The following is a 19931-nucleotide window of genomic DNA, read 5'->3' as shown; positions in this document are numbered from 1 at the left end:
GTGGAGTGCCAGTTGTCCAGTTGTGGAGACTACAGCACATCGAGCCTGTGGACGGACAGGTCAGTAACTCATCAAATATGATACATTTTTGCGTAAAACATTGAATTTCTAGATGCATCAATATGTTGACTTCATGTCACCTTTTCCACATGTTTTAGACATGAGGTGTGACATGTGGAACATCAGGCTCACCCCATGAGAAGCAGTGCATGATCAACGCCACCCTCAGGAAGGAAATCTGCTGGAAGTGATGGCTCTCCCATCGTTAGCTTTACCCTCTCTCTAGTTAAACAGTCCAGATTTACGTAGGGTGTGTCCTATCCAGCTCTACTTACTACTTACTTGGACTTCAATGGAAACAGAGTTCCAGGCAATGTCAGTTAAATGTAAATATTGTCAGTTAATCATTCCACTTAAACTGACTGTCTAGTTAGCAGACAAACTAACATACTGTGCAGAGATGAACTACATTACTTTAGTTGGCTGCTTTGAGCAAAATTTGTATGTAATATAACCTTTTCTGGGAGCTTAGTGTGTGTGTATGCACTAAGCAAGTGTCCCTTCCAGTGATGTGGAGCTACCCTTGGACCTGGTGCCAGTAAGGACGGTCTTCACGGAGACGATAACACCCTCCCTCCTCCTGGATGTAGAAATCCTTCGACTTCACTGCCTCTTCAATGGTAAGGTCCCTGGCACCATAGGGACACTTGACCTCCACCACTGCTGTGGTGCCCACCAGACCATCCGGTGAAGCACCCAGGATCCCAGACCCCGTGACCCAAAGCCCTGACTCCTGCACATCCGTCCCTGTAGCCAATTTAATGCCCTTTTTATTATCTGTGCCCCACTTTACAGACAACACCCCATCCAACAACTGTGATCTGAGAAGCCTTTTTAGCAGCAACGGTGTAATGCTTTTGGCCCTAACCACTGCTCCAAAATTGCTGGCCGTCAACCTCCTTCTCCTCATGGTGTGCCAGTTTGGGTTGGTGCACTGTCGAACTGTTGCCTGCCGTATAGCCTCTTTCTGCTCCAATGACAGCGCCATGCCAGCCAGGATGCCTGCATGCCCCAGGTGCAGTTTTTTAAAACAATGTCCAGTACAGACAGGGATGACAGTGAGGGTAGCGGTTGTTCTGGCTCAGTTTCAAGGAGACATGCCATTCCACTGAATGAAATCAAATCACATGCGCCTTACAGTGAAATGTTTACTTACAAGCCCTTAATCAACAATGTCGTTTTCAGAAAAAAGTGTTAAAGTAAGAAATAAAAGTAACAAATAATTCAAGAGCAGCAGTAAAATAACAATCGCGAGGCTATGTACAGGGGGTACCGTTACAGAGTCAGTGTGAGGGGGCACCGGTTAGTCGAGGTAATTGAGGTAATATGTAGGTAGAGTTAAAGTGATTATGCATTGACAATCAGCAGCAGTATAAAAGAGGAGGGGGGGGGGACAATGCAAATAGTCTGGGTAGACATTTGATTAGCTGTTCAGGAGTCTTATGGCTTGGGTGTAGAAGCTGTTAAGTCTTTTAGACCTAGACTTGGCGCTCCGGTACCACTTACAGTGCAGTAGCAGAGAGAACAGTCTATGACTTGGGTGGCTGGAGTCTTTGACAATTTTTAAGGCCTTCCTCTGACACTGCCTGGTATAGAGGTCCTGAATGACATGAAGTTTGGCCCCAGTGATGTACTGGGCCGTTCGCACTACCCTCTGTAGTGCCTTGCGGTCGGATGCCGAGCAGTTGCCATACCAGGCAGTGATGCAACCAGTCAGGATGCTGTCGATGGTGCAGCTGTAGAAGTTTTTGAGGATCTGAGGACCATTGCCAAATCTTTTCAGTCTCCTGAGGGGGAATAGGCTTTGTCATGCCCTCTTCACAACTGTCTTGGTGTGTTTGGACCATGATAGTTTGTTTTTGTGGACACTAAGAAACTTGAAGCTCTCAACAACCTGGCACCATCCCGATGGAAACCTGGCACCATCCCGATGGTGATGCATGGTGGTGGCAGCATCATGCTGTGGGGATGTTTTTTAGCGGCAGGGACTGTGAGACTAGTCGTGAATGAGGGAAAGATGAACGGAACCAAGTACAGAGCTCCTTGATGAAAACCTGCTCCAGAGCGCTCAGGATCTCAAACCGGAACGAAAGTTCACCTTCCAACAGGACAACGACCCTAAGCACACAGCCAAGTCAACGCAGGTGTGGCTTCGGGACAAGTCTCTGAATGTCTTTGAGTGGTGTGGTGGATGAATCAGAATTAGTTGGGTAACATGGATAATTAAGATGTTTTATTAGTATAATATGCTTATGTGAGATACTTGTCATTAGAAAGTGTCCTTTGGACTCTGGTATGTTTCAGTTCCACGTTTCCCTTAGCTGGGGCTCAGTTACTTGGAGCCCAGAGAGGGGAGAGGTCAGACTTGTTTTTTACATGTCTCTGTTGCTATGCAGAATATCAGCAAGAGAGGAGGACAGAATGAAACATTGTCTTCATATGTGAATGTGTCTTTACCTATTCTTAAACCATGTGAAGGAATGGCGTGATTAATGGGGAACCAATTATTTGTCTCCACAATGTCTGTGCGCAAGTCACTGACCTCAGTGAGCTTGTCCAGGAGTGGGGTCAAGAGGGGGTTTGCTTGAGATGGGAGTATCTAGAGTTGACAATTGATATATGCCATTGGATGAAATTGTGTTTTTGTTCTATGAAGTACCAGGGACGAGATTAGAACCTCATCATTAGGGATCAAACTGAACGATAATTTATAGCGAATGCTATCTGGCTGTGGATACTCCTCTCTAAAGTAAACAGTCTTTCTTTGTGAACCATTCCAAAATGTCTGTGGTTTGTCATGTCAAAGGGGGGTGGATATTTGCTATAAAATATCTCAGTAGCCATTGTGTTGGAACCTCCCTTTTTCAATGGTTCATTCGAGAGAGTGCATTATTGAAGGTCAAGTGCTTTTGAAAAAGTATCTTAATTATTAAATATGTAGTTTAACTCAGACTGGTGTGTTTGTAACTCTCCTCATTTGGTAATGCAGAAATTAGCCACCATATTTGGCGACGGGGGTGGGATGTGAATCTTCACTTGGTGATCGCGCCTGACGATCTGGGCAAATCGTGCACGAGGGATCCCTCAAACTTGGGATCTCAGGGAAACCACACTTCGGGAACAAAGCAGATGGACCCACCTTTGATCTTAGAGGCAGCGAGCCGACTGGATACCACATCTCAAACTTAGTTTTTAAAGAAAGAGGTGAGCAAAACACACTTGAAGTCGAGTTTTTAGAAAAGCCTCTGTTACGTGAGCTCTGAGTGTGTATTCCTTTGTGAGGGGGGCACCTTGGAGGTGTAAACAGGGCCGAGTCAGAGGAAAGAAATCTGAGAGTTTGCGGACTCAATGATACTCTGCCACTGGTCGGTTGCGGGCGACCTAGAGCCGTCCTGACACTGAATTGATCACAGTGGGGATTGGTGCGGTCTGTGGGGGTGAGGGGCCAGGGTGACTGTGTGTTCTGTGTGAAACATGGTACTTGGTGAAGCCCTATTGGAATAAGGACCTAGTTCTGAGAATGTCTGTGTGACTGTCTAAGTGACCCTCAGAGGTGGTGAATTCCAATTATTTTAAATGTGCTAGCCGGGTATGCCCTGGGTTACTCTGTGAGTATTTTGTTAAAGTTACCACTAGGTAATCTTTGTAGGAGCGTTCTGTGTGAGCGGGGTAGGTTTACTCTGTGTGAGTAACCTTTCAATTATGTTCTGATGTTCTGTGTGAGTATCTGGCCAATCCTGTGTGGGTGATCCTTAAAGTTCTGTGTGAGTAACGTTTTATATGGATTCTGTGAATATATGATAAATTGTATGTGTGTGTATAATCGATTATTGGAGATTTGATAAAATACTGAGAATATAAATAGATACAATTTAAAACATCCATTCGTAGTTGTACATAGGTTTTGAGTTGTTATCTTTAATGGATAATTTGATAAAGATGAGGTTTTAAGCGGTATTAAACTGTCTACAATGTTTGGGAAATTGTGCTCTAGAAACTGACTGGAGTGTGTCCACTTTTGGTTATCTTACCCTAACGATGTAACTATAAATGCGTATTGGATTATCTACGTCTGGGTACAACAGTTGAAATTAAAACTGCCCTTAATAAATCCTCTTACAGCTCCTTAAGGATAGGGGGCAGTATTGACAATTTCGGAAAAAATAGGTGCCCGTATTAAACTGCCTCCTACTCAAACTCAGAAGCTAGGATATGCATATTATTAGTGGATTTGGATATAAAACACTCTGAAGTTTCTAAAACCGTTTGAATGGTGTCTGTGAGTATAACAGAACTCATATGGCAAGCAAAAACCTGAGAGAAATCCTACCAGGAAGTGGAAATCTGGATGCATGGGCTCTTTTCAAGTCGTTTCCTATTGAATACACAGTGACGTAGTAATAATTGTGCACTTCCTACGGCTTCCACTAGATGTCGACAGTCTTTACAAAGTTGTTTGAAGCGTCTACGATGAACAGAGACCGAATGAGAAGGAGGGGAAGTTGTTGAGGCAGGGGATGACATCACTTCTTGGCGCGCGTTCATGAGAGTGGATCCTCCGTTCCAAAACCTTTTTCAAGACACAGGAACCGTCCGGTTGAAATATTACTGAATCTTCACGTTCTGAAGGCCCTACAGATTGATGTTTTACAACGTTTGACATGTTTGAACGAACGTAAATACAACTTTTTGTAACTTTTCGTTGCGACATCGTCCACGTGCTTCCTACACTTGGAGTAGCTTACTGAACGCGCTAACAACAAGGAGTTATTTGGACATAAATTATGGACTTTATCGAACAAAACAACATTTGTTGTGGACCTGGGATTCCTGGAAGTGCCTTCTGATGAAGATCATCAAAGGTAAGGGAATATTTCTAATGCAATTTATGATTTTAGATGACTCCAAGATGGCGGCTATCTGAATAGCCTATTGTATTTTTCTGAGCTCAGTACTCAGATTATTGCAAAGAGTGATTTCCTCGAAGCTTTTTTGAAATCTTTCATAGCGTTTGCATAAAGGAGATGTTCATCTATAATTCTTTGAATGACAGTTTATTTTTGTAAATTGTGGCGCTGATTCAACGGCAATATTTGAGGGAAATATTTTCTGAACGTCACGCGCCGACGTAAAATGCTGTTTTTATATATAAATATGAACTTTATCGAACAGAAAATGCATGTATTGTGTAACATGATGTCCTAGGAGTGTCATCTGATGAAGATCGTCAAAGGTTAGTGCTGCATTTAGCTGTGTTTTGGGTATTTGTGATGCATGCTAGTTGCTTGGAAAATGGCTCTGTGGTTATTTTTGTCGATGTACTCTCCTAACATAATCTAATGTTTTGCTTTCGCTGTAAAGCCTTTTTGAAATCGGACAACGTGGTTCGATTCAGGAGAAGTGTATCTATAAAATGGTGTAAAATAGTCCTGTGTTTGAGAAATAGAAATGATTAGATTTGGTTTTGAATATGGCGCTCAGATTTTTTTCACTGGCTGTTGATCCTGCTAACAGGATCGGAGCGGCAAGAGGGGTCTGAAACTGTTATTTTTTTTCCTCCCAGTATGAGAGGAGTTGCTGGATATATTGAATAAACCTTTTTACATAAAGTTAGAGCACATTAAGATGGAATCTCAACGTAATTTATAAAGTTGGACAAAGCCTAGGGTATCCATCAAACTCATTATCATTGCCTGATTTTAACCTGTCTGGGAACGTGGGACGCAAGCATCCCACCCCTGGTACACCCCATCAACAGCAGGTGAAATATCAAGGGTGCCAAATTTGAAAACAATTAAATGTCATAATTCAAATTTCTCAAACATACAACTATCTTACACCCTTTGAAAGATAAACATCTCCTTAATCTAACCACGTTGTCCGATTTCAAAAAGGCTTTACGGCGAAAGCATAAAGTTAGATTATGTTAGGACAGTGCATTGTAAATAGCTGTGTGTAATGTTTTGTCAATGCAAAGACAGGCGTCACCAAAAGCAGAAAACCAGCTAAAATTATGCACTAACCTTTGACAATCTTCATCAGATGACACTCCTAGGACATTATGTTAGACAATACATGCATCTTTTGTTCTATCAAGTTCATATTTATATCCAAAAACAGCGTTTTACTATGGCGTTGATGTTGAGGAAATATTTTCCCTCCAATACCGCCAGTCAATCAGCACAACAAATTAAATAATTACTATTCGAAAACATTGGTAAAATATTATATTGTCATTCAAAGAATTATAGATTAACATCTCTTGAACGCAACCCCATTGCCAGATTTAAAAATAACTTTACTGGGAAATCACACTTTGCAATAATCTGAGCACTGCGCCCAGAAAAATAGGCTTTGCGATACAGACTAAGCGCCATGTTGGAGAGATCTAAAATCAAAAATACTATGTAAATAATCCCTTACCTTTGATTATCTTCATCAGAAGGCACTTCCAGGAATCCCAGGTCCATAACAAATGTAGTTTTGTTCGAAAAAGCTCATCATTTATGTCCAAAAAGCTCCGTGTTGTTAGCGCTTCCTGTAGGCTACTCAAAAAAATGAACGACGCCCGCCGGACTTGTCTTCATGAAAGAGGGGGAAAAAAATATTTACGTTCGTTCAAACATGTCAAACGTTGTATAGCATAAATCATTAGGGCCTTTTTCAACCAGAACTTCAATAATATTCAAGGCGGACGATTGCATTCTCTTTTAAAACGTATTGGAACGAGAGTACCAAAACATGAACTCGCGCGCCAGAGTCATATCGGCCATCTGCTTATGACCAACGTTCCAAGTCTCTTGTTCGGTCAGTTTTCACAGTAGAAGACTCAAACCACTTTGTAAAGACTGGTGACATCTAGTGGAAGCCATAGGAAGTGCTCAATGATTAATAAGCCCCTGTGTGTTTCAATGGCATAGGCTTAAAGGTAATTCAACACATCAGGTATCCACTTCCTGTCAGAATTTGTCTCAGGGTTTTGACTGCCATATGAGTTCTGTTATACTTACAGACACCATTCAAACAGTTTTAGAAACTTCAGAGTATTTTCTATCCAAATCGGTTAATAATATGCATATCTTAGCTTCTGAGTTGATGTAGGAGGCAGTTAAATATGGGCACATATTCTTTTCAAAATTCTCAATACTGCCCCCTATCCCCAACAGGATTTATTATGATGAAGTAAAGTAATTGAAATACGATGAGAAAACATAATCTACTTTTATTAAAAGGCGCAAGATCTGTTTCCTAGTCTATGAATGTTGATTTTACTCTTTGACTGCTAAATCTATTCATTTGGCATGTGAGAATCATCGCCAGAGTAAAGCTTGGACTTTGAAATTAGGGCTATATTCTGGGAATTGTCTCGGGAATACGTGCCTGATTTTACGACTACAGACAATTGTAAATGGGTTTATTTGCTGGGAGTCTTGTTCATTTAAATAGCATTGGTGGTTCAGGGGTAGAATTATTGCCTGCCATGCAGGAGGCATGAGTTCATTTCCTAGCTAATGGACTAAAATCTGTGTTTTTGATTGTAATTCAACTATTCATATGTTTTTCCTGGAAAGATACGGTTGTTAGTGTTTGTTTAAGATATAAACTTAACGTTTTGATAGCTTGATTAGTTTAAATTGAAAGACTAATTCATTCAAAATAATAGCGAGACCAATTTTGATACAATACGTTGTCTGTTGCTGGAAATGACATACAGAGAAAGAGTTGAATGAAGTATTTTATAAATTTGGCGATTTACATGTTATTTTTAAAGTCTTGGACATTTCATAAGTGTGAAGCCGAAAGAGAAGAGGAAGTTGTAAAGTTTGGTTTTAATCTTACGATAGAGGTAAGGCAGAACGTTGTTTGAATAGTGGGTTATATTTTTGCTTACGGGTAAAGAATAAAGATAAGAAGAGAATTGGTTCTGTGCGCTGGGCTATGCTTGGGCTATGTTTGGCTAGAAGGAAACATTTTGTGATAGAATGCTGGTTATTGATTCTTGGTTTGAATGTTTAGGTAACACCAGTGAATTTGAAAAGGAAGTTTATGTATTCAAACATTATACTCTGTTTCCAATATGTGGAACAATGTAAGATCAGTACAGTGAATTGCAGGTTGAGTTAATTTTATTTTACAGGGACAGTGCAAATGAATCACAGTTGTGCGTGTGCTTGGCCGGTATGCGCGTTCCTGTAAGACGTAGAGTCGCAAGCTAGCGCGAGGACGCGCTCTTTGTAAGGGGGGTGAGTGTAACCGATGTGAAATGGCTAGCTAGTTAGCGGTGGTGCGCGCTAATAGCGTTTCAATCGGTGACGTCACTCGCTCTGATATTTGAAGTATAGTTTTGTTACCTCTGTAGTAAAACAATTTCATATGTTCTGGAAATTAGCTAGGTTGCATTTGGTTATTTGAATTACCTTTTTAATTTGCTTTTAAAAGAGAGGTTGGAATCAAGTATGATGCAGTGGAACTTAAAATCAGATATCACGTGGAACTTTCCCCTGATACATAGACATCGGTCTCAGGGGCATCAGTTGTTTTATTTGTGAGGAACATGCAGACTGTGTTTTTTTTTAAAACGTTTTATTGAGATGCATACATGAGTCTCTGAGCAACTTTGTCATCTGAACAATTACAGTAGTGAGTTCTTGTGTAGCTTGTTTGTTATTTGCATGCATTGATCAATGTATCATCTGCATACGTTGGAACTTCAGACCCTGTACAGACAGAAGGAAGATCATTCATGTACGAGCTGAACAGTATTGACCTTTTGGGAATGAAAACATTGTATATTATGAGTGGAAAAAGTTAGTTTTGATTCTTTACGCTGATAAGACATCAACTTTTGAAAGGTTTTAGTTTTGTTAAACGACCAGGTTTGTTTTTACTACATTTATGCAACAGGTTGAAATGATTTGATTGCTGGAAAGAGGTTATAGGTTTGTTTATTGTTTACTGGTTATTGTTTATTTTTGTTGTTTTCACTTAATTAAACATTGTATTGTCTGATGTGTTTGAGTATGATTCTTTCCTCCGGGACGGATGGAAGTCAACTAAAGTATGTATGTTAAAGGAGACATGGGAGAACACGTCTCAAACTACATTTTATTAAATGACTGGGATTAAATATTGCTGATTCCTTATGCTGAGAAATGTACTACATTTGCGACAGTATATATTTTTTTCATTTAGTGGGGTAACAGGAACAATCCAAAGGTGAAAAAAGCTAGCACATATTTGTTGGACATTGGTCTAGTAATGATACCAGGATAATTGTATCTAAGGGTAACGCATGGTCAATTAAGCATACCTATACATTGATGTAGATTAAAACTAATGATTAATGATTTGAGGGAGTACAGTGGAATTATTATTAGGTTTTGTTTGTAGTTAACTTCTGGGTTTCTGAATCAGTGTAGTATAATGAATGCTAACGAAGTGTTTTGTGTTTTTTTTTCTTTGGGAAAATGGGGATTTCATTGTCTCTCTTTGGAATGTTTCCTGGGGCTATAATCTTGCGTGAGTGAGATTGAGGCTGTAAACTACCAAAATGGAAAAGACCTGGCAATGTTTTGTTTGTTTTTACTTTAGGGTTTGTAAATACCCACACACAACACATTTGTTATTACTATTTGTTGGTGTTTTTAAAATAGTATGTTTTGTTTTTCTATTTCCTGTGGGGTTGGTGAGTTTTCCATTTGACTTAGTGCTAAGATATCTTAAAGGGGTATACACGTGACATTTTTAGAAAAAAAATTCCCCCTGAGTTTTAATTAAAGATGTGGATTTTTTGGAAAATGAAATGTTCTGGGGACCTGTGATACAAGATGCAGAAAATGTTTGAGGGTTTTTCTTTAATTTATCTAAAATAGTAAGAAACATTTCTGTGAAGGGTGGTTTGACTAATGACCTGTATCTGGGCTTTCCTTTGTGGTCTGATCAGCCTCATGGGAAAGTCATTTGGATATTACATTTTAGGTCATTTGTTATACTGATTTCAAGGTAATTCGTTACATTTATAATTATGATGGAATTTAAAGTTCTTAGGTCCAAATTACAAATATGTCTATGTGATAGAGGGCATTGCCTTTAACTAAGGGTAGGCTGATAAGTCTATTTTCCTATGACCATATGGGTAAAATAATTTTTCTTTGTGGAGGTTTTCAGCGTTGTGATTTTCATTCGATTATGTTATTTGAAATGTTGTTTTATCTTTTGACCAGTAGTAGTATTTTTTAATACATTACTCTCATGGAGAGTTATGTGTTAAAAAAAAATGGGGGAGGATACAGTCCTTTGAGGTTTTGGATACAGTCTTTTGAGGTTTTGGATTCAGTTCTTTGAAATTTGGATTGAAGTTTACACACCTTGAGTGATATGTGAAGGAGTGTATTGTTGTGTTGTTTGTTCTGTTCTATTCCTGATGGGTTACAGGTCTAACTTCCTGATTCTGTGGCTCTGCGATGGAGTTGACATTGTGATGGGGAGTATAAGCCAATTTGAAAGAATAGTTTCAATAGAATGTGTTGTTATTCTCTTTGAATTATGTTTAGACATTTGTATTAAGAATAATTGGTAAAAGTAATAATTTATCATGTAGTTAATGAACTGAACTAAACTGTTGTTCTGATCTGTTCTTTCGAGGTTATCATGAAAAGTGACATCAGACGGTATCTTAATGCATGGAAGAGATAATTGGACCGAAAAGTGTGTGTACCTCAATCCCCCTCTAATTGGCTGAAGGAGTGACGAAGGCGTTAAATATGGCCCTGTCCGAACCATTTCTACCGAGAGGAATGGCCGAGCCAGTGTACAGTATCCGATCTAAGCTATCAACTGCTTTTCTCTCATGTTTCTCTCAGGAGTGTGAGAGGAGTCCACGTGGAGTGAGAATGGGGAAAGGTGCTGTTCTAAACTTCTCTTATGTTGCTGGTATACTGGTTGATGAATGGACAAGACATAATGGGCGTCTAAGGTGAACCATTGACATTGGGACATTATAATGGGCCATTCACTTTGAACTTTAAAGCTATCTGAAGAAGAACGAAGAGGACGCCAGAAGAATCAGTGCCTGGAGAGAGGGGTTTGGTCAACTGTGCCCAAAACTGTTTAGATTTTTGAGGTATCAGGTTGATTATAGAGGTCTACACCACTTAAAATTATAGTAATTTAGATTAAGAATGCATTGAGATACTGATCTGTAGAATAATCGTGATAAAATTGTTAATAGTAGAAATTATGGGATAATTATACTGGATGTTAAAATGAATGTACATTCTGCTAATGTTGATGTGTGTTTAAATTGAGTTTTTACTTTGAGTGATAGTACCAATTTGAATCACTGAGCAATGTAATTTTAACATTTTGGTTGGATAATTAACTGGGTTCTAATTATGATTTTATTTGGAAATGTAATGATTTTTAAAACTGAAGGATTGATTTGAGTTGAGTATGTTAATATCTATATGAGTGAAGAAATTAATGTATTAGGGATTGATTGTTTTGATTGTTGTTATGAACTAAGGATGTTGATGCTATTATAAGCATGCCATGGTGACTGCCATGGGTGAACTCTGGTCTGGAGATTGTAAATGATCCTAATCTATTGGATCTATAGGCATTGCCTTATAAATAGTGGAATCATGATGTTTGTCTTGGGTCATGTTCATCAGGCACCAAGGGAATACATTTTACTTTAACTAGGAGTCACTACCCGGATTTGTACAACAAGATATGCTAATTTTAGTTTCTGGGATGGAAATAGCCATTTCCAACATACTATGCTTATCCATTGGAGTGTGATAGATAACTAAAGCTTATTTTATTAAACTCCATTGTTGCATGCACTGCATTATGCATTAAACATGTGCTTTTTACTGTCTATGGAAAATATAGCTTGGAATCTCAAACTGTATGCATTTTTTGTTTTTCTTCGTGGATTCGTGCAGATGACTGTGTATCATAGCCTTCCCTGACAAATTGCTAGAGTGCTTAGTAAATGTTGGGGGATGGTAATAAGAGACAGTGCTGAGTTTCTTGGGATGTCATGTGCAGGACCCCATGCAATGAGTTATATGTTTGTGATTTTTGGTTTATGTAGAATATATGTATTTTCTATGTGAATGAATGTTCTTAAATCTTGTGATTTTCTTTTAAGTTGAGAGGGGATGACTGTATTTTCTGTTGTGATGCAGTCTGTGTTTAGACACTGGTTCCGCTGTAACGTTCCTGTTCTGATTCTCTAGAAGGGACGGAGTCCCTTGAGAGGGGAATGTGGTGGATGAATCAGAATTAGTTGGGTAACATGGATAATGAAGATGTTTTATTAGTATAATATGCTTATGTGAGATACTTGTCATAAGAAAGTGTCCTTTGGACTCTATGTTTCAGTTGCACGTTTCCCTTAGCTGGGGCTCAGTCACTTGGGGCCCAGAGAGGGGAGAGGTCAGACTTGTTTTTTACATGTCTCTGTTGCTATGCAGAATATCAGCAAGAAAGGAGGACAGAATGAAACATTGTCTTCATATGTGAATGTGTCTTTACCTATTCTTAAACCATGTGAAGGGATGGCGTGATTAATGGGGAACCAATTATTTGTCTCCACAATGTCTGTGCGCAAGTCACTAACCTCAGTGAGCTTGTCCAGGAGTGGGGCCAAGAGGGGGTTTGCTTGAGATGGGAGTATCTAGAGTTGACAATTGATATATGCCATTGGATGAAATGGTGTTTTTGTTCTATGAAGTACCAGGGACGAGATTAGAACCTCATCATTAGGGATCAAACTGAACGATAATTTATAGCGAATGCTATCTGGCTGTGGATACTCCTCTCTAAAGTAAACAGTCTTTCTTTGTGAACTGTTCCAAAATGTCTGTGGTTTGTCATGTCAAAGGGGGGTGGATATTTGCTTTAAAATATCTCAGTAGCCATTGTGTTGGAACCTCCCTTTTTCAATGGTTCATTCGAGAGAGTGCATTATTGAAGGTCAAGTGCTTTTGCAAAAGTATCTTAATTATTAAATATGTAGTTTAACTCAGACTGGTGTGTTTGTAACTCTCCTCATTTGGTAATGCAGAAATTAGCCACCATAGTGGCCCAGCCAGAGCCCGGACTTGAACCCGATTGAACATCTCTGGAGAGACCTGAAAATAGCTGTGCAGCGACATTCCCCATCCAACCTGACAGAGCTTGAGAAGAAGAATGAGGGAAACTCCCCAAATACAGGTGTGCCAAGCTTGTAGCGTCATACCTAAGACAACCTGAGGCTGTAATCGCTAAATGTGCTTTAACAAAGAACTGAGTAAAGGGTCTGAAGACTTTTGTAAATGCCCTATTTTAGTTTTTATTTTATTCATTTTTGCAAAAAATTCTAAACACCAGTTTTTGCTTTGTCATTATGGAGTATTGTATGTAGATTGAGGCGGGAAAAACAGAATGTAATCCATTTTAGAATATGGCTGTAATGTATCAAAATGTGGAAAAAGTCAAGGGGTCTGAATATTTTTTGAATGCACAGTATATAGTCAGAACTAGTGGGTCTAATGATTTGTCACGTCATTGAATACCAAATCTCAGAAATGTATCGATACAAAAATCCTAGTCTAACGTCAAGTAATTATTAGGATGGTGTGCCTTCATATCAAATGGAGTGCAAGAAGAAAAAAAATTCACCTTCCTCAAAAAGCTTTTATTATTCAGATTCAAATTCAGAGTGAATGTAACAGCTGTTCCACTGCCAGGCTGTAAAATAATCCCTGAGTGAGAATTAACTGATTGCAAGCCATGCAAAATGTAGTAGGGCCTTGGCTACAGTTAAGAAATCATGATTAATTACGGTCATTCTCGAAAAATGCATAACAAGCTCTCTCCTCTCGCAAGTTATTGCAAGACTTTCTTGAGATACAGTTGACGATTGTGCCGAAGCAGCATACCACCCTACATTCCCACTGCTGGCTTGCTTCTGAAGCTAAGCAGGGTTGGTCTTGGTTGGTCCCTGGATGGGAGACCAGATGCTGTTGGATGGCCAGTAGGAGGCACCATTACCTTTGGTCAAAAAATGTTTTCCCAATGCACTAGGGCACTGATTGGGGACATTGCCCTGTGCAGGGTGCTGTCTTTCGGATGGGACGTTAACCCTGGTGTCCTGGCTAAATTCCCATTCTGGCCCTCATACCATCACGGTCACCTAATCATCCCCAGATTACAATTGTCTCATTCATCCCTGTAACTATTCCCCAGGTTGTTGCTGTAAATGAGAATGGGTTCTCAGTCAACTTACCTGGTTAAATAAAACTAAAAACAAAGAGGCCCGCTCCCTTCAACCTGCTTGTGCAAGAGATCTGTTGTTTTCCCCCCTCCTTAGTGAAAAACGCCATTCAGAGCAGCAGTAAAATAACAGATTTGATAGTTGATTGTCAGCTTGTCATTCAAAAGGTTTATTATTGCCAAAATATGGAAGCAAAGGTTCTGCTAAATACAATGATAATTTAAGTCAATACAACATATTCAAAATGTATCATGTATATTATGTACATTTTAATATTTATATTATATACAGCTCCTCAGAGTTTGGGACACACGTAAGTAGTCCAAGTCTATGGTAGGACTTGAAAATAAACCATGGGTATTTGCAATGTGATATTGCTGTATGAAGGTGGTGACTGATATGTACCTGGTTAGTATATGGTCCTGAGGATGGAAGGATGATGTTGGTGATTCAAAGAGCCTCCTCTGTGCACTGCAAAAAGTGAAATCTAAACTAGTCTACAGTAAATATCTTATATTTAAGCAATAAGGCACCTCAGGGGTTTGTATAATATAGGGCCAATATACAAGGGCTAAGGGCTGTTCTTATAAACAACGCAACGCAAATTGCTCGGATACAGCCCTTAGCCGTGGTACATTAGCCATATACCACAAACCCCAGAGGTGTCTTAGTGCTATTATAGACTGTTTACCAATGCATTTAGAGCAATAAAAATGAATGATTTGTCATACCCGTGATATATGGTCTGTTATACCACAGCTGTCAACCAATCAGTAGTCAGAGCTCGAATCAACAAGCTTATAATGAATGATAATTCACTTAAAAGTTGTTTTTTTCAAGTGTTTCTTTCCAAGCTAAAATATTCAATGTCATTGGCAGATAATTTTGCTTATTTGAACCTTTTTTTCCTTTTTTTTTCTTCTTAGAACATTTTTGGTCGGCCCAAACACCAGTCTCAACGTCAACAGTGAAGAGGAGACTCCAGGATGTTGGCCTTCAAGGTAGAGTTGCAAAGAAAAAGCCAGATTTCAGACTGGCCAATAAAAACAAAGGATTAAGATGGGCAAAAGAACACAGACACTGGACAGAGGAACTCTGCCTAGAAGGACAGCATCCCGGAGTCGCCTGTTGACGTTGAGACTGGTGTATTGCGAGTACTATTTAATGAAGCTGCCAGTTGAGTACTTGTGAGGCGTCTGTTTCTCAAACTAGACACTCTAATGTACTTGTCCTCTTGCTCAGTTGTGCACCGGGGCCTCGCACTCTTTCTATTCTGGTTAGAGCCAGATTATGCTGTTCTGTGAAGGGAGTAGTACACAGCGATGTACGAGATCTTCAGTTTCTTGACAACTTATCGCATGGAATAGCCTTCATTTCTCAGAACAAGAATAGACTGACAAGTTTAAGAAGAAAGTGCTTTGTTTCTGGCCATTTTGAGCCTGTAAGCGAACCCACAAATGCTGATGCTCCAGATACTCAACTAGTCTAAAGATGGCCAGTTGTATTGCTTCTTTAATTAGCACAACAGTTTTCAGCTGTGCTAACGTAAATGCAAAAGGGTTTTCTAATGATCAATTAGCCTTTTAAAATGATCAACTTGGATTAGCTAACACAACGTGCCATTGGAATACAGGAGTGATGATTGCTGATAATGGGCCTCTGTACACCTATGTTGATATTCCATAAAATAATCTGCCGTTTCCAGCTACAATAGTCATGTACAACATTAACAATGTCTAAACTGTATTTATATATATAATATACATATACATATATATATTCACACACATACACAATCAGTCAAAAGTTTGGACACCTACTCATTCAAGGGTTTTTCTTCATTTTTACATTGTAGAATAATAGTGAAGAAATCAAAACTATGAAATAACACATACAGTTGAAGTCAGAAGTTCACATACACCTTAGCCAAATACATTTATACTCAGTTTCTCACAATTCCTGACATTTAATCCTAGTAACAATTCCCTTTCTTAGGTCAGTTAGGATGACCACTTTATTATAAGAATGTGAAATGTCAGAATAATAGTAGAGAGAATTGTTTATTTCAGCTTTTCTTTCTTTCATCACATTCCCAGTGGGTCAAAAGTTTACATACACTAGGTATTTGGTAGCACTTGGCAATTATTATTTTTTTAAAACTTGGGTCAAATGTTTCAGGTAGCCTTCCACAAGCTTCCCACAATAAGTTGGGTGAATTTTGGCCCATTCCTCCTGACAGAGCTGATGTAACTGAGTCAGGTTTGTAGGCCTCCTTGCTCGCACACACTTTTTCAGTTCTGCCCACAAATGTTCTATAGGATTGCGGTCAGGGCTTTGTGATGGCCACTCCAATACCTTGACTTTGTTGTCCTTAAGCCATTTTGCCACAACTTTGGAAGTATGCTTGCAACCAAGCTTTAACTTCCTGACTGATGTCTTGAGATGTTGCTTCAATACATCCACATAAGTTAACATCCTCATGATGCCATCTATTTTGTGGAGTGCACCAGTCCCTTCTGCAGCAAAGCACCCCCACAACATGATACTGCCACCCCCGTGCTTCACGGTTGGGATGGTATTCTTCGGCTTGCAAGCCTCCCCCTTTTCCTCCAAACATAAAGATGGTCATTATGGCCAAACAGTTCTATTTTTGTTTCATCAGACCTGAGGACATTTCTCCAAAAAGTACGATCGTTGTCCCCATGTGCAGTTTTATGGCGGTTTTGGAGCAGTGGCTTCTTCCTTGCTGAGCGGCCGTTAAAGTTATAACGATATAGGACTTGTTTTACTGTGAATATAGATACTTTTGTACCCGTTTCCTCCAGCATCTTCACAAGGTCCTTTGCTGTTGTTCTGGGATTGATTTGCACTTTTCGCACCAAAGTACGTTCATCTCTAGGAGACAAAATGCGTCTCCTTCCTGAGCGGTATGATGGCTGCATGGTCCATGGTGTTTATACTTGCGTACTATTGTTTGTACAGATGAACATGGTACCTTCAGGCATTTGGAAATTGCTCCCAAGGATGAACCAGACTTGTGGAGGTCTACAATTGTTATTCTGAGGTCTTGGCTGATTTCTTTTGATTTTCCCTTTGATGTCAAGCAAAGAGGCACTGAGTGTGAAGGTAGGCCTTGAAATATATCCACAGGTAAACCTCCAATTGACTCAAATGATGTCAATTAGCCTATCAGAAGCTTCTAAAGCCATGACATCATTTTCTGGAATTTTACAAGGCACTTAGTATATGTAAACTTCTGACCAACTGGAATTGTGATACAGTGAATTATAAGTGAAATATAAGTGAAATAAATCGGTAAACAATTGTTGGAAAAATGCAAAGTAGATGTCCTAACCGACTTGCCAAAACTATAGTTTGTTAACAAGAAATTTGTGGAGTGGTTTAAAAACTTGTTCTAATGACTCCAATTTAAGTGTATGTAAGCTTACGACTTCAACTGTATGTAGTAACCCCAAAAAAGTGTTTAAAAAAATCAAAATATATTGTATATTTCAGATTCTTCAAAGTAGCCACCCATTGCTGTGTGTGCAAAGCTGTCATCAAGGCATTCCCTCAACCAGCTTCTCGGGGAATGCTTTTCCAACTTTCTTGAAGGAGTTCCCACATATGCTGAGCACTTGTTGGCTGCTTTTCCTTCACTCTGCGGTCTCTCACAATTGGGTTAAGGTCAGGTGATTGTGGAGGCCAGGTCATCTGATGCAGCACTCCATCACTCTCTTCTTGGTTAAATAGCCCTTACACAGCCTGTAGGTGTGTTTTGGGTCATTGTCCTGTTGAAAAACAAATGATAGTCCTACTAAGCGCAAACCAGATGGGATGGCGTATCGCTGCAGAACGGAATGAGTAGGTGTCCAAACTTTCTACTGGCACTGTATGTATATATAGAACTAAGTGAATATTCATTCAATACAATATACAGTGAGGGGAAAAAAGTATTTGATCCCCTGCTGATTTTGTAAATTTGCCCACTGACAAAGAAATGATAAGTCTATAATTTTAAATGGTAGGTTTATTTGAACAGTGAGAAACAGAATAACAAAAAAATTCAGAAAAACGCATGTCAAAAATGTTATAAATTGATTTGCATTTTAATGAGGGAAATAAGTATTTGACCCATCTGCAAAACATGACTTAGTACTTGGTGGCAAAACCCTTGTTGGCAATCAGAGGTCAGACGTTTCTTGTAGTTGGCCACCAGGTTTGCACACATCTCAGGAGGGATTTTGTCCCACTCCTCTTTGCAGATCTTCTCCAAGTCATTTAGGTTTCGAAGATGACGTTCGTCAACTCGAACCTTCAGCTCCCTCCACAGATTTTCTATGGGATTAAGGTCTGGAGACTGGCTAGGCCACTCCAGGACCTTAATGTGCTTCTTCTTGAGCCACACCTTTGTTCCCTTGGCCGTGTGTTTTGGGTCATTGTCATGCTGGAATACCCATCCACGACCCATTTCCAATGCCCTGGCTGAGGGAAGGAGGTTCTCACCCAAGATTTGACGGTACATGGCCCCGTCCATCGTACCTTTGATGCGGTGAAGTTGTCCTGTCCCCTTAGCAGAAAAACACCCCCAAAGCATAATGTTTCCACCTCCATGTTTGACGGTGGGGATGGTGTTCTTGTGGTCATAGGCAGCATTCCTCCTCCTCCAAACACAGCGAGTTGAGTTGATGCCAAAGAGCTCCATTTTGGTCTCATCTGACCACAACAATTTCACCCAGTTGTCCTCTGAATCATTCAGATGTTTATTGGCAAACTTCTGACGGGCATGTATATGTGCTTTCTTGAGCAGGGGGACCTTGCGGGCGCTGCAGGATTTCAGTCCTTCACGGCGTAGTGTGTTACCAATTGTTTTCTTGGTGACTATGGTCCCAGCTGCCTTGAGATCATTGAGAGGATCCTCCCATGTAGTTCTGGGCTGATTCCTCACTGTTCTCATGATCATTGCAACTCCACGAGGTGAGCACTTGCATGGAGCCCCAGGCCGAGGGAGATTGACAGTTCTTTTGTCTTTCTTTGTTGTCACCTTCTCACCAAGCTGCTTGGCGATGGTCTTGTAGCCCATTCCAGCCTTGTGTAGGTCTACAATCTTGTCCCCGAGCTCTTTGGTCTTGGCCATGGTGGAGAGTTTGGAATCTGATTGATTGCTTCTGTGGACAGGTGTCTTTTATACAGGTAACAAACTGAGATTAGGAGCACTCCCTTTAAGAGTGTGCTCCTAATCTCAGCTCGTTACCTGTATAAAAAGACACCTGGGAGCCAGAAATCTTTCTGATTGAGAGGGGGTCAAATACTTATTTCCCTCATTAAAATGCAAATCAATTTATGACATGTGTTTTTCAGGATTTTTTTGTTGTTATTCTGTCTCTCACTGTTCAAATAAACCTACCATTAAAATTATAGACTTATAATTTCTTTGTCAGTGCGCAAACGTACAAAATCAGCAGGGGATCAAATACTTTTCCCCCTCACTGTATAGGCTTGCTTAGATGTAACTTTTTGCAGTGTGTGGTTCCAGCCTCCCCTCAGCACCCTCCTGTGATGACTTGGTCTCGTTAGAATGACATCTGGATTCTGCTGCAAACTG

This window comes from Salmo salar, chromosome ssa25 (genome assembly GCF_905237065.1).
Source record: "Salmo salar chromosome ssa25, Ssal_v3.1, whole genome shotgun sequence".
NCBI classification, from domain to species: domain Eukaryota; kingdom Metazoa; phylum Chordata; class Actinopteri; order Salmoniformes; family Salmonidae; genus Salmo; species Salmo salar.
This window is presented reverse-complemented; position numbering follows the sequence as displayed.